The sequence below is a fragment of the Ctenocephalides felis genome, unplaced genomic scaffold (assembly GCF_003426905.1).
Source record: "Ctenocephalides felis isolate EL2017-DRISC unplaced genomic scaffold, ASM342690v1 CF-g0.4_SCAFFOLD_01886, whole genome shotgun sequence".
Taxonomy (NCBI): Eukaryota; Metazoa; Arthropoda; class Insecta; order Siphonaptera; family Pulicidae; genus Ctenocephalides; species Ctenocephalides felis.
In genome coordinates, this window is record NW_020538040.1 from 169,698,762 (window position 1) to 169,710,768 (window position 12,007).

The following is a 12,007-nucleotide window of genomic DNA, read 5'->3' on the forward strand; positions in this document are numbered from 1 at the left end:
TATATTATTATTCTCAATGAAAGTGAAGTTATTTAGAAGCCTGAAAGATTAAGGTACATAAATGACAAGAAATGTAATTTTGTTTTAGGGAAACATATAATAAATAAAAGAACATAAGGTATATACAATTATTGTTATTATTATTACTCATAAAGAAACATTATCTAATTTATAAATAGGTGTGATAACATATGTAATATAATAGTGATATTAAGAATATTAATAATAATGGCATAAATATGTTTAGAGTAAATAATGTAAATATAAAAATAGAAGATAAGTTGGAAAACTCAAATATCACATTAATTTAAAAGTCCAATCGGTGACCGCCAGTAACAGGGTCTACGATTAAGAATTGAATTCGATAGTTGAGTTTCCAAAATCAAACGTAAAAATAGTAAACAACAACTAATTTTAAAAAAATAAATTACCGCCCAATACCATACTCTACCAGCGATTAATACTTTACGTTTTTGCATATTTTTAACGTATGACGCTGTCCCTAAAATTTTGTTTATTTTATTAACATTTCAAACGCATTTTTAATGATTTGACGATCACTTAAAAAAATGCACTATAGCCACACAATAATTTCTATCATAAATATTTCATTATATGAAACATATTTAATATTTACAAATGTTTTCTTAGTCATATACCTAATTTATTTATATTTTTGAACAAAACCATACCTTATATTTTTGCTCGGTCATATAATTATCGATTCATACAACACGGTAAAGCTTTATGTTAATACAATGAATTTTTGTATGAATCCAACAATTCTATTTTTGTAAGAATATCCAAATATTGTTGCAATGCAAGTGAGGTCCTGTTTTATGCAATTCAACTCAATTACTTCGTGAAAATGATTAAAGTACCATTAGGTGCAATCGTAATCAAAATATCTTTGGTTAAAAGTATTACTTGTGGTACTTAAATATACTTTTTTGTTTTTGCAACTTAATTTTATAAAGTGAGTTGTTACCTTAAGCGCTGTTCGAACTTGACCCTTGCATTAAAAAAATTAACTACAATAATATTTTTGCATCTAAAGGGTATATACATACATATATATTTATATTTATGTATATTTACATATAATTTTATATACATATATAATGAATATATACAAGTCTATATAGTATTATTCAATAGATAAGTCCTGGATTTTTAATATTTGATTGTTTCTTTTCCGAACAGTAAATCCAATAATAATAAACAATTTGTTTTTTGAAGATGTTTAATAACGACGTTTTGGAACTAAATACGTTCCATCATCAGGTTTTCTGTCAAAGACAATGTTTTTTTTAAAACTATTGACTAGCATTAATAATGATGGTTATTGCAGATTATTTAGAAAAATTATAAAGGAATGGATTATGTCCCAGTGTAAAGAGTAACGAAAATTAACTAAAAAAAAAGTTTATATAAAATTGAGAAGCAAAATTATTTACCTGTAATAAATTTTATATGAAACTTTTTTTAGTTAATTTTCGTTACTCTTTACACTGGTACATAATCTATTCCTAATAATTTTTAAATAATCTGTAATAACCATCATTAATTAATGTTAGTCAATAGTTTAAAAAAAACATTGTCTTTGACAGAATAAACCTGATGATGGAAACGTATCTAGTTCCGAAACGTCGTTATCAAAAACATCTACAAAAAACAAATTGTTTTTTATTATTCGATTTACTGTTCGGAAAAGAAACAATCAATATATGTATTTATATACACAACAGTTTTAACGATTGTATATTGGCAAAGCGTCTTTTTTAAGGCCACATTAGAGCAATTAACTCTATGGTATTAATTCATTTTTTAAATAAAGAATTTCATATTTGTGACAATAGTCAAATAAAAAAAACAAATAATTTATTTCGCACTTAAAGACTAAGCGACGAAACATGCAGTTGAATAAATTATAAAACTAATTTAGACATTTACATGTCGAAGCTTGAATGTAATCTTGCACGTTAAATAAAATCTACATTATTATCTTGGATAATGACATAGTAGAATTTGAGTAATAAAAAATGGTTCTACCATTTTTTATACATAATTTTATTATACATTTTTTGTTTTAAAAACCGTTTGTTTATTTAGTGTGCTCGATCAAACGAGAGAATTAAGGGGCAAAACTAGTGTGATTTTTTCAAAAAATTTTCAATTTTTCTATTATTCAATAGGTTATACCTTTAAAAATAACATAATAAAATTTAAATCGATATCTTAAATAGTTTTTGAATTACAGCCATTTAAAGAGTATATATATATAGTATATAGTATAACGATCATTTAATCTTTAAAGGCGTTTTTCTCGAAACAGCATTTTCCGAATTTGTTGCAGCGATTACTCAAAAACAAATGATCCGATCACTATCAAATTTTTTTTACATGTTCTATATATAATTTTCCGTAAAATGAACTATCGATTTTTTGATCGGATCAAAAATCGAATTTTGGCAGTCCAAAAACGACCAAAATTTTGGGTAAAATTCGACTTTTTTTTTAAAAAACGCCGTCATTTTGTCAATTTTTGATTTTTTTTCTTTATCGTAGTTCATTTTACAGATAATATTATCTAGTTAACAAAATTTTTTTTTTTTAAATTTCATCCACGTAGAAGGCCGGAATCACTGCAGCAGTGAAGGACCTTTTTTTTGTCGCACCGTTGGAGATCGACGATAACTTAAAAAATATTTAATTTTTTTCTTCAAAATTTTACTATGTATTCTTAAAACATGTATAAATATATTCCTAAAATTTTGAAATGATTGTAAAGTAGTTTTTTTAAATAAATTCTCAAAAATCACCTTTTTTTTAGGCGGTTACACTAGTTGTGCCCCTTAAGTCGATAAGATCAACTATTATTAAAGTAGACGTGGATTAAAATCTTCCCATATGTAAAATCAATCCAGTGGGATTGTGTCGAACAAAGTATAGGAAAGGACGATCTAGTCTCAATCGGGGTGCTCGTCCGTTGCCTTCGGGATTGCGCGCCTGTCGTGGTCTCAGCGCCAAGCAGATACAGGTAACTGGGATCGTGAACAGGATCGTGGAAAGCTCGCTGGTAATCTCTCGGTTCGTCTGCTGTGCGAGCTTTGATCAGAGCTTCGTCGACCGATCGATTTGCTTCTTCGTAACGACGTAGAGCTTCTCTATATAACCTCTGTTTTTCTTCCTCCTCGACTTCTCTGTTGGATCTAAATATAATTTAGAAGTTTAATTCTAAAATTCCCGAAATATCACATAATAATATGTAAAAGTATGTTATAACTAGTGGGTATTGGTATTTTGCTTTGAAGCAAGTTACATGAACTTTCCGACTTAATCAATAAACTAGCTGGTATTGGTATTTTGCCTTGAGGCAAGTTACATGAACTTCCCGACTTAATCAATAAACTAGCTGGTATTGGTATTTTGCCTTGAGGCAAGTTACATGAACTTCCCGAAATGTATAAATAATTGCTTTAATTAATAAAAAAAAAATTAACTTATGAGTGATTAAAAGTATTCCGAGTGGATTTATTACATATAACGAACACGTTAACTCGAAGTATTTTCTAAAAGCAAATTTTCAAAAATCAACAATTTTTATAATTGAACCAGTTTCCGTAGGGCTTTAATGATTTAGTATGTTCATTAAGACTAAGTACTCTTGTTATACCAAGTAAATCGTCTAATTTTAATTTTAACAAACGTCCAAAAACTACTGATTTTCTCAAACTTTGATGATTTTTTTTAATTAAACTACTTGTCGTAAAGCCGTACTATTTCAGTAAGTTCTATAAGATCAGTAAGTTCCATAACAATCGGCTCAAAATTGTTTTTCAACAGTTAATTACATGAAAACGGCTCGGTAAACTTTTACCTAAACTAATCAGTATCATTCCCAACTAATATTTTTCGAACAGTTTTTGATTTTTCAACATCGATTTGGTAGTATGAGCTTAAATGTGGACGAAAAGTTTAACACTTTTATTCAAATTACAAAGAAATGGCTTGGCAGATCGTCGCACAAAACTGACATACGATAGTCCTCGTTGAGATACATCAATTAGATTTTAAATTTCTGAAATCGGTTTGAGCAAACGTCGATGAAAGGACTAATTTTGACAAATGCCAAAAAAACGATACTAATTTTGCAAACTTTGAAGAATTTTTAAAACTAAACGACTTGTCGTAGGGCCGTAATATTTTAGTATGATCTATAAGACTATGGTATCTACCGTCAAAAAAAAAATCATAAAAATCGCCGAATTTTTTTTTACCACTTTATTACAAGAAAACGGCCTGGCCGATCTTTACCAAAAACAAATAGCACGATTCCCAACCAATATCTTTCGAACAGTTTTTGAGTTTTCAAAATCGATTCAGCATTGCGGGTAAAACGTGGACGAAAAATGTTTTCACTTTTATGCAATTTACAAAGGAACGGCTTTGCTGATCATCGCGCAAAATTGATAAACGCTAGTCTTCATCGAGATACATCGAATGGCTTTCAAATTTTTGAAATCTGCACAGCCGTTTTGAGAAAACGTCGATTTAGGGCAAAAATCTGTTCACATACACATACACAAACACACATATACTTTTTCCGAATTTGGTCTCATTCGATTCAGAATGCTTGAAACGTCGAGAAAACATAAAATTAGCGAAACGGATTTTTTTATGAAAACAAACTTCTCCTTCGGGAAGTTAATAATGTGTAAAAAATCAGTATACCTATATCCTGAAGCCGGATAGAATTCCGTATGATGGAAATCGCCCACTGTATGTCTTCTCCACACGTTGTAAACGTATTAACTTGCAACATATCAGAGAAGTACAGATCTTTTGTCATGCCATTAAGACCGCGTAAATCTGCCTCATCTGGGTTGAATAACGTATCGAGACCCATTCGTTGAAGGGCGGTTGTAGCGTTTATAATGGAGCGATGAGAGAACCTTGGTATTTGAGCTTCCAGTCCTGGTCTTTCAAGTAAACATTGCATTAAACTAGACCATGCCTTGTCCTTGTACGATGTGTTGATGAGCCTTCTCTCAAGGCTTTCCAAGTTATCTCCCGGTGCAACTTGTCCTTGTTGTCCTGGTATCACAAATATTGTGCTGACTATTTTGTCTGGTCCGCCTATAGATATGGCTGGTAGCATCTAATGACGCATCATAACCAGCGTAGAATCCTGAGCGATAAACAACAGCTGGTATAGGTACGAGTTTTCGTTGTCTGCTAGAAGGAAGTACCATGAAGAACATTTCACCATCTCTTTCCCGTGATGACCCAAGTGTGCAGTCAGTCTAAATTAACAATAAATCATTAAATTAATTTGTTTGATTATTTATATATTCTTGTTAATTTCAAATACATTACCTGGAATATATTTGCTGATAGGGCTGCCAATGGCGGTCTTAGTGTAATCACATTTGATTTCAAATATTCTGGAATTTTGTCCCATGTTTGTCGTTTTCACAAGAAGATTTGTTCTTCTTCTCACAATATCATTAATTACATTATAATTTACTTCCTCTACATGTCCGCCATAAAACTGTTGTGCTCTTTGTTTATAGAAGCCAAGTAGTTTACTTTTGTTCTATCACTAAACAACTCTCTGACAAATGCAGATGTGGCAACACCAGACCTTTTATTAACTTCTATAGATTCAGTAACGTTTTTAAATACTAAATGAGGATTGAAAGTCACCATATCATCTAATTTCAGTATTTCATTCATTTCTTCTGATGTTGTCCTCTCGCACCCATAAACATCATAGCCAACAAGGATGTTACTGCAAATGGTGAAATTACCAAGCCGCGCGATGTACTAATACCTTTATTTGTCACAGCTTGCCCATATTTGAAAGCTAGTTCATTGCACAGATCCGCAAATTCACTTATATCTTCACTTAAGCCAGCGGTACTCTCAAGAAGTCCTAAATTTTCTTTAGGAGAGGAACTGAATCGAATGGGTTCTGCTCCAGTATCTTCATTAACAATCTGAGGTGAAATTGGGCTATCAGTTGTTTGATAAACAAATTGTATATTTTCTATTTTTGTCGGGTTGATATGGACGTTGTTTGCGCAGGTACTTTGGTAGTTTCACTTTGAAGGGCATTTATTGTAGTTACTATTTTCCATTTTTCATCTTCTGCGTAAGAAGAGTCATCATTCGTTTTAACTGTAGTTAAACTTAATGTCTGATCATTAGCAAAGGTTTGTGAATCGGTTTTATTCTTTTCGCTTTCTGTGATCAATATGTCTGACGTATCTGCTTGTAAGTCAACTGATGCAGGCTTAGATGAAATTATTTCAATATTATCTGTGATAGTTGTAGGATTGGCATCATTCGAGTTTTCTTGAACTTTAATTGTTTGTTGGAATTCCGGCTGAACGGTACTTTCAAATGTAGTATAAGGTGTATTTTGAGCTTCTTGAACTATATTTTTAATTTCAGTTGTAATCTGATTATCTGTATTTACAGTTGTAGTTGATTGTATATTTTCTGGTTGAGAAACAAGTAGCTCTTTTTGAGTGGTAGAATATTCATTTACATTTTGTTCATTTGTTGCGTATTCATCAGCTATTGTTGAAGCTATAATTTTATCTGAAGTGTTTTCGGATAAATAAGCAGAAGTAGATTGTGATTTAATAACAGTTTCTGTTGATTTTTCCGTTTCTATAGGATCATGAGTTTTATGATCAATTGTCGAAATTTGTTGTGCATCATCTACTGTCGAAGAACTATCGGGAGAATACGTGTCGTATAATGTTGATTGTTCATTTAAACCTTGCTCTGTATTATTTCATCACTAACAATTGTTTTTGTAGTTGTGCTAAGTTCTACTGTTTTGTCGTTTATATAACCTAGTGATGTTTGTTCAGAATTAGTAGTTGAATATTCTTTATCTATAGTAGCTGAACCATATACTGCTTGATTGTTTCTGTAGTATAATCAATCTCACCTGCATTAATAATAAATTTAGTTGTACCAATTTCTTCAGTCTCAACTGTAGTTTTTTCTTCGTCAGCATTTTTGTTATTAGGTTTTATAACATGTTCGTGCGTATTATCTTCATTATTATTTTTAATATTGTTAAAATCGCTAATAAATGTTGCGTTCGCTTCTGTTAGGAAGAGCTCTGGGTTGTTCTTCTCATATTCAGTTGTGATTCTAGGATTTGATTTCATACTTGTCGTATCAGAGTTTTTAACACCTTCCGTTGTTGATGAAAGTTTACTCTCAATATTTATTTTTATATCACTAATGGTGCTCACGTCTTCATTTTTGGACTCATTTTGTATATTGTCCTGGGGGTACGATTCATTTGTAACCTTGTTGAATTGTGACTCAATAGGATTTGTTGCATTTAATTCAGTTTTATTTTTTGTGCATTTTGATGAATTTTATTGCTGTTGATTTGAGTACTTGAGTTCAATTTGAGGTGGTAGGTAGATGATTCTATAGGAATGATACTTGACAATTTATAGTTAGTGTTGTACGTATTCGCATAAATTGTGCTAGGTTTTTTATTTTCGCCTTTATTATTTTTTACTCTTTCGGTTGTAGCTTTTATTATTATTATGCTGCTGTCACTATCTTGTGATACTGAAGAATGATCTACAAATTATCGGCTTTTGATGTAGAAGTTTCAATATACTTAGTTGTATCATGCCTATTTAGTTTTGATGGTTGTGTCGTGAAATATTTTTGTGTTGTAGTTCCAATTCTGGTACCAAATCCTTGATATTGATCGGGATTTAGTCAGATATTCATTTGTAAGATGTATGATGTATTTCAGTTTTATTTAGTTGAGTAGCGGTTTATGAGTTTGTGTTTGTTTTGCAAATCATCATAAACTTCGTCATTTAATTTGTTTTTGATAGGTTTCTGAGATGTTGATGTATGCGAATAAGTAGTGGTGTCTATAATTCTTGTAGGGGTGTAATTTGGTGCTTTATGACTTACTGGATAGTTTTCTTCACTAGATTGTGAATCGTATGGATAGGAATCTTCAGTACTCGAAGATTCTGATGAATGATACTCATTATATTGTGGTTTGGTGTGCGGTCTTCCTGCTTCCATTGATACAGAAGACGTTTCTTTAACAACAGAGGTTTCATTGTGATTTGATCGTCGTTATTTTCTTGGATTTTAGAGGGAGCTTTTTGTGTAGTGATTTCACTATGTAGAATCAAAGGTACTGAAGTATCAGATGAATCATCTGACACCTGTGATATAACATTTGATAATGATTCTTGAAGAGACAGTATCAGCGAATCGCTTTCTGGTCTTGTACTTAGTGATTCATCATTCACGTTAGTAAACATTGATCCCATTATATCCGATAACGAATATGGTTTTAAAGTTGATACATCGTCAACATATTGTGTAACTGGAGTATCTTGATTTGAAGGTGTAGTGAAAACTTCGCTCTTAATTTGCTCGTCTTCTTTAGCAATCTCCGTATTTTCAGTGACACTAGATATTTTTGTATTTATGGTCGTCGTTGGAGTTTCCTTTATTTGATCATAATCTTTTACTTTGTCTGTTGTTTGCTGTTCGGTGTATAAATTAGTGGAAGCAGAGTCTGTGACCTGTTCATAAGCTGTACTCAATTTGCTATCGTCAGATTCATCTAATACAGCAATCGTCGAAGGGTTTGCGAATTCTGTGACTTTATTTATTTCTTTAGTAATAGGACTCTCCGTCGATTTTTCTGTCAACGTACTACTTGTTTGAGTTAAATATAATTGATCTGAATCGGTTTTTGTTTGTAAGACTTCATCATATTGGGTAGTTGGTATTTTGTTTGTAGTATATGTCGATGATTGGCCATTGGATGTTTCTTTAGCGGATGTTACATCATCATTATTAGTAGTTTTATAGTAATCGTAGTACGAAAATGTTGATCCTTGTTGTTCTTCGTGTAATCATTTTCTAAGGATCCAGCATGAATTATAAATTCTTCTTTGGGCGTAGATTCATTAATATCTTGATAAGACGTTACTGTGGTAAATTTGGAAGTGTTTGAATCATCTTCCTGTGTTTGATCTATATTTTCCGTACTGGCTATTTTAGGGTTTTGTATATTTTCGGTACTCGATTCTCCAAATGTAGTTTGTATTTTATCACCATCATCTTTAGTTGTATTTATCTTTAATATATCAAAAATGGCTGGTATCGTATACAGTTGCTGACTAGTGGAGTAATTCTTCAAAATTATGATATGGCTGCTTGGTATATAAGCTTTCAGTGCGACTGTCGGTCGTAAATGTCGTGCCCAATTTATGTGATTGGGTAGCCTCAGTTTGATGATTTCATCAGACTCAGTATTCTGTGCCATATCTGAAAAAGTATTATCAGTGGGAGATGTTGATGTATACATTGTAGGCGCAGCTTTTGTTTGGGAATCGTATTCATTTGTGGTTAGCTTTAGTGAAATTGAATCAATTACTGTAGGCGCAATCTTACTTTCTTCAGCTAAACCATCCGGCTTGGTTTGTGAAATGTTATTTTGGATGTTACTATCAGGAGACTTATCTAGAATTTCAGGCTCTACAATGTTATTTACTGTGGTAGATTCAGATATAATATTTAGTACTGATGGCGCTGTCGAGATTGGAATATCTTTAACATGATCTACTTCTGATGATATGTTCTTATGAAGAGGTTTAATAATATCAACGCTGTATAATGAAGGTTTTGAGTTATTATCAAAAATTACTTCTTGAGACGGAAGACTTGAAGTTATCTCTTTGTCATTTTCTTGTATTGTGGGATCTCTGTTGGTTTCTGATGTCTTAATTTCTATAGATGATTCTGATGATGGTTTTGTATATTCTATTGTATAGAATAATTTATCGTCTAATGTGTCTTCCTTTGTTCGTCTGTTACAGTCGGTGCATTCGATGAAGATTGATGTTTTTCTGATAATAGATTCAGTGGCTTTAATGTAGTTGCAGTGTCTAAGGGCTTAATTGTTATGAATGCTACATTGTTATCATCCAAGATTGTAGATAACGTTTCTTGTTTATTAGCATTTTCAATATTGACTTTCTCGTAAACTATTGGCTCGTTTGGCTTTTTAGTAAGTTCATTTAACTTATATGTGGATGATGAATATTTTTCGGTCGTTCCTGTATATGAAATCAGAGTATAGTTTTTAGTATCTTCTTTAAGATCAGATTCAGCTAAACAGGCTTACTAAATGGTTCTTCCTTAGTCGTTGCGGAAATTGTATACGATTCTGCTGATTCGTTTTGTTGAGTTTTATCCGTGATGGGCTCTCGGCTTTCGGCAGGTTGCTCATTTGTGCTATTGCTCTTTAAAGTGACGGTGTCGACTACTTCTGTTTCTGGTGTCATTATAACTTGTGGATGTTTCTCTGGAATTATATCACCGCCAGTATTTCCAAAAATCGCCGGCAGGATCATACTCCATGTCGCGGAAACATCAGGTGTATCTAGCATTGGCTTGGTTAAGGTAGTTTGTTTTTTCTGTTGTTCCATTTCGCCTTTCATAACACTTTGGATATTTGCGACAACGTCTTTTACGCGAAGTTCCGGGGATTGAGGAATACTTAACATATCGGCAGTGTCGGCCAGGGTTTGGTCATCACTGTAAAGTGCTGCATCTCCATCACCGCCAGCTATAATGCCTTGGATTTCATCTAAAGTCATTAGTCGTTTTACCAGATCGCCAGTGTCGTCGAAGGTGTAGAACTCATAACGATCGGGGTTTAGGAGATTAATTGGACTTGCCACCTGTGAATTAATACCAGGCCTAGGGACAGGTTTTCCAGCCGCATCCGCGAAGTACGTTTTGCTTCCACTGCCATCATCCATATTACCGAGACTGACGTTACAACACTGAAAATAAAAATAAAAAATAATTACAATTTTTAATCATTAATAATTAACTATTAATTAAAATGTTAAATGTGGATGTACTTGAATAATGGGGTAGTCAATTTTGAAGATATTTTCATTATAAAAAATGTGACTTTATTAAACATTAATTATTAACATCTATATATTCGTATTATATTAAGTATCTCTTAAGAATAAAGTTATTTAATAATACAAAGTTTAATGCTGTGTTAAGAACTGTTCACGTACAGCTTGTCAGTCAGGTGTAATTTCTCGTTGAATTCAATAAAGTTTGAAAGCGCATAATGGGACTAATACATAAATGATATTGTAAAATAATATTGTCCTGATTCAAATTTAATAATTAATCGTATATATACTTATTTTTCTATTTATATTGAAATTTTGTAATGATATAAAAGATTTTAGTTTTATTTACAAATTAAGCGAAATAATCGATTTTCCACTTTTTTTTATCTATCATACTTGTAGTTCAAAACCCAACGGTATGTATAATTTCAACAAACATGAACAATCAAATTGTGTGTTTTGATTCATTTCTTTGTTAGATTGATGTGCGTTCTAACGTTAAAAAAATGAAATTGATTTCTTTTCAAAGAAAATTGATAAAAAGTCTCGTGACTCTACAATAAAGGTGTTGTATTTAATTTTATATATAAAATATAAAAGAGAAACATAAGTATAACAGTTAGTTATTAATTGTATTATTTTCTCTGGCTTTGGAAGTCTCAAAAATTTAAAATATACACGCGAAAAAGTAAAATTAAATGTAATATTATTTTTATGTTTCAGTTAGTGTATGTCTTCTCATTCAGAATTTTCCTTGTAAGTGACAATATTGCTTTCAGTTTAAATTTGTTCTTGTATGTGACAATATTGTTTTGAAACATCGGCAATTAAACAAATAAAAACAATGTTTTCATTTAATAACCACACACAAAAAAATTTCCATATAAAATTAAATAAATTTATTTTTATTATATTATGCATATATATTACAATTAATTCTTAATATTTTAGTTTATTTTTATACTGCACGGTTTGGTTAACTTATTTTTAACTGAAATTAGTGAAAACATTTTGAACCATTTTTAACATAATAGGAAATAGGT

The 12,007-nt window shown here is 31.3% G+C and overlaps 1 pseudogene; it reads right to left on the reverse strand.

Annotated features, from left to right (window-relative positions):
• Nucleotides 1-2,869: 2,869 nt before the first annotated feature.
• Nucleotides 2,870-10,993, reverse strand: LOC113376244 (annotated as a pseudogene).
• Between the last annotated feature and the right edge of the window lie 1,014 nt (nt 10,994-12,007).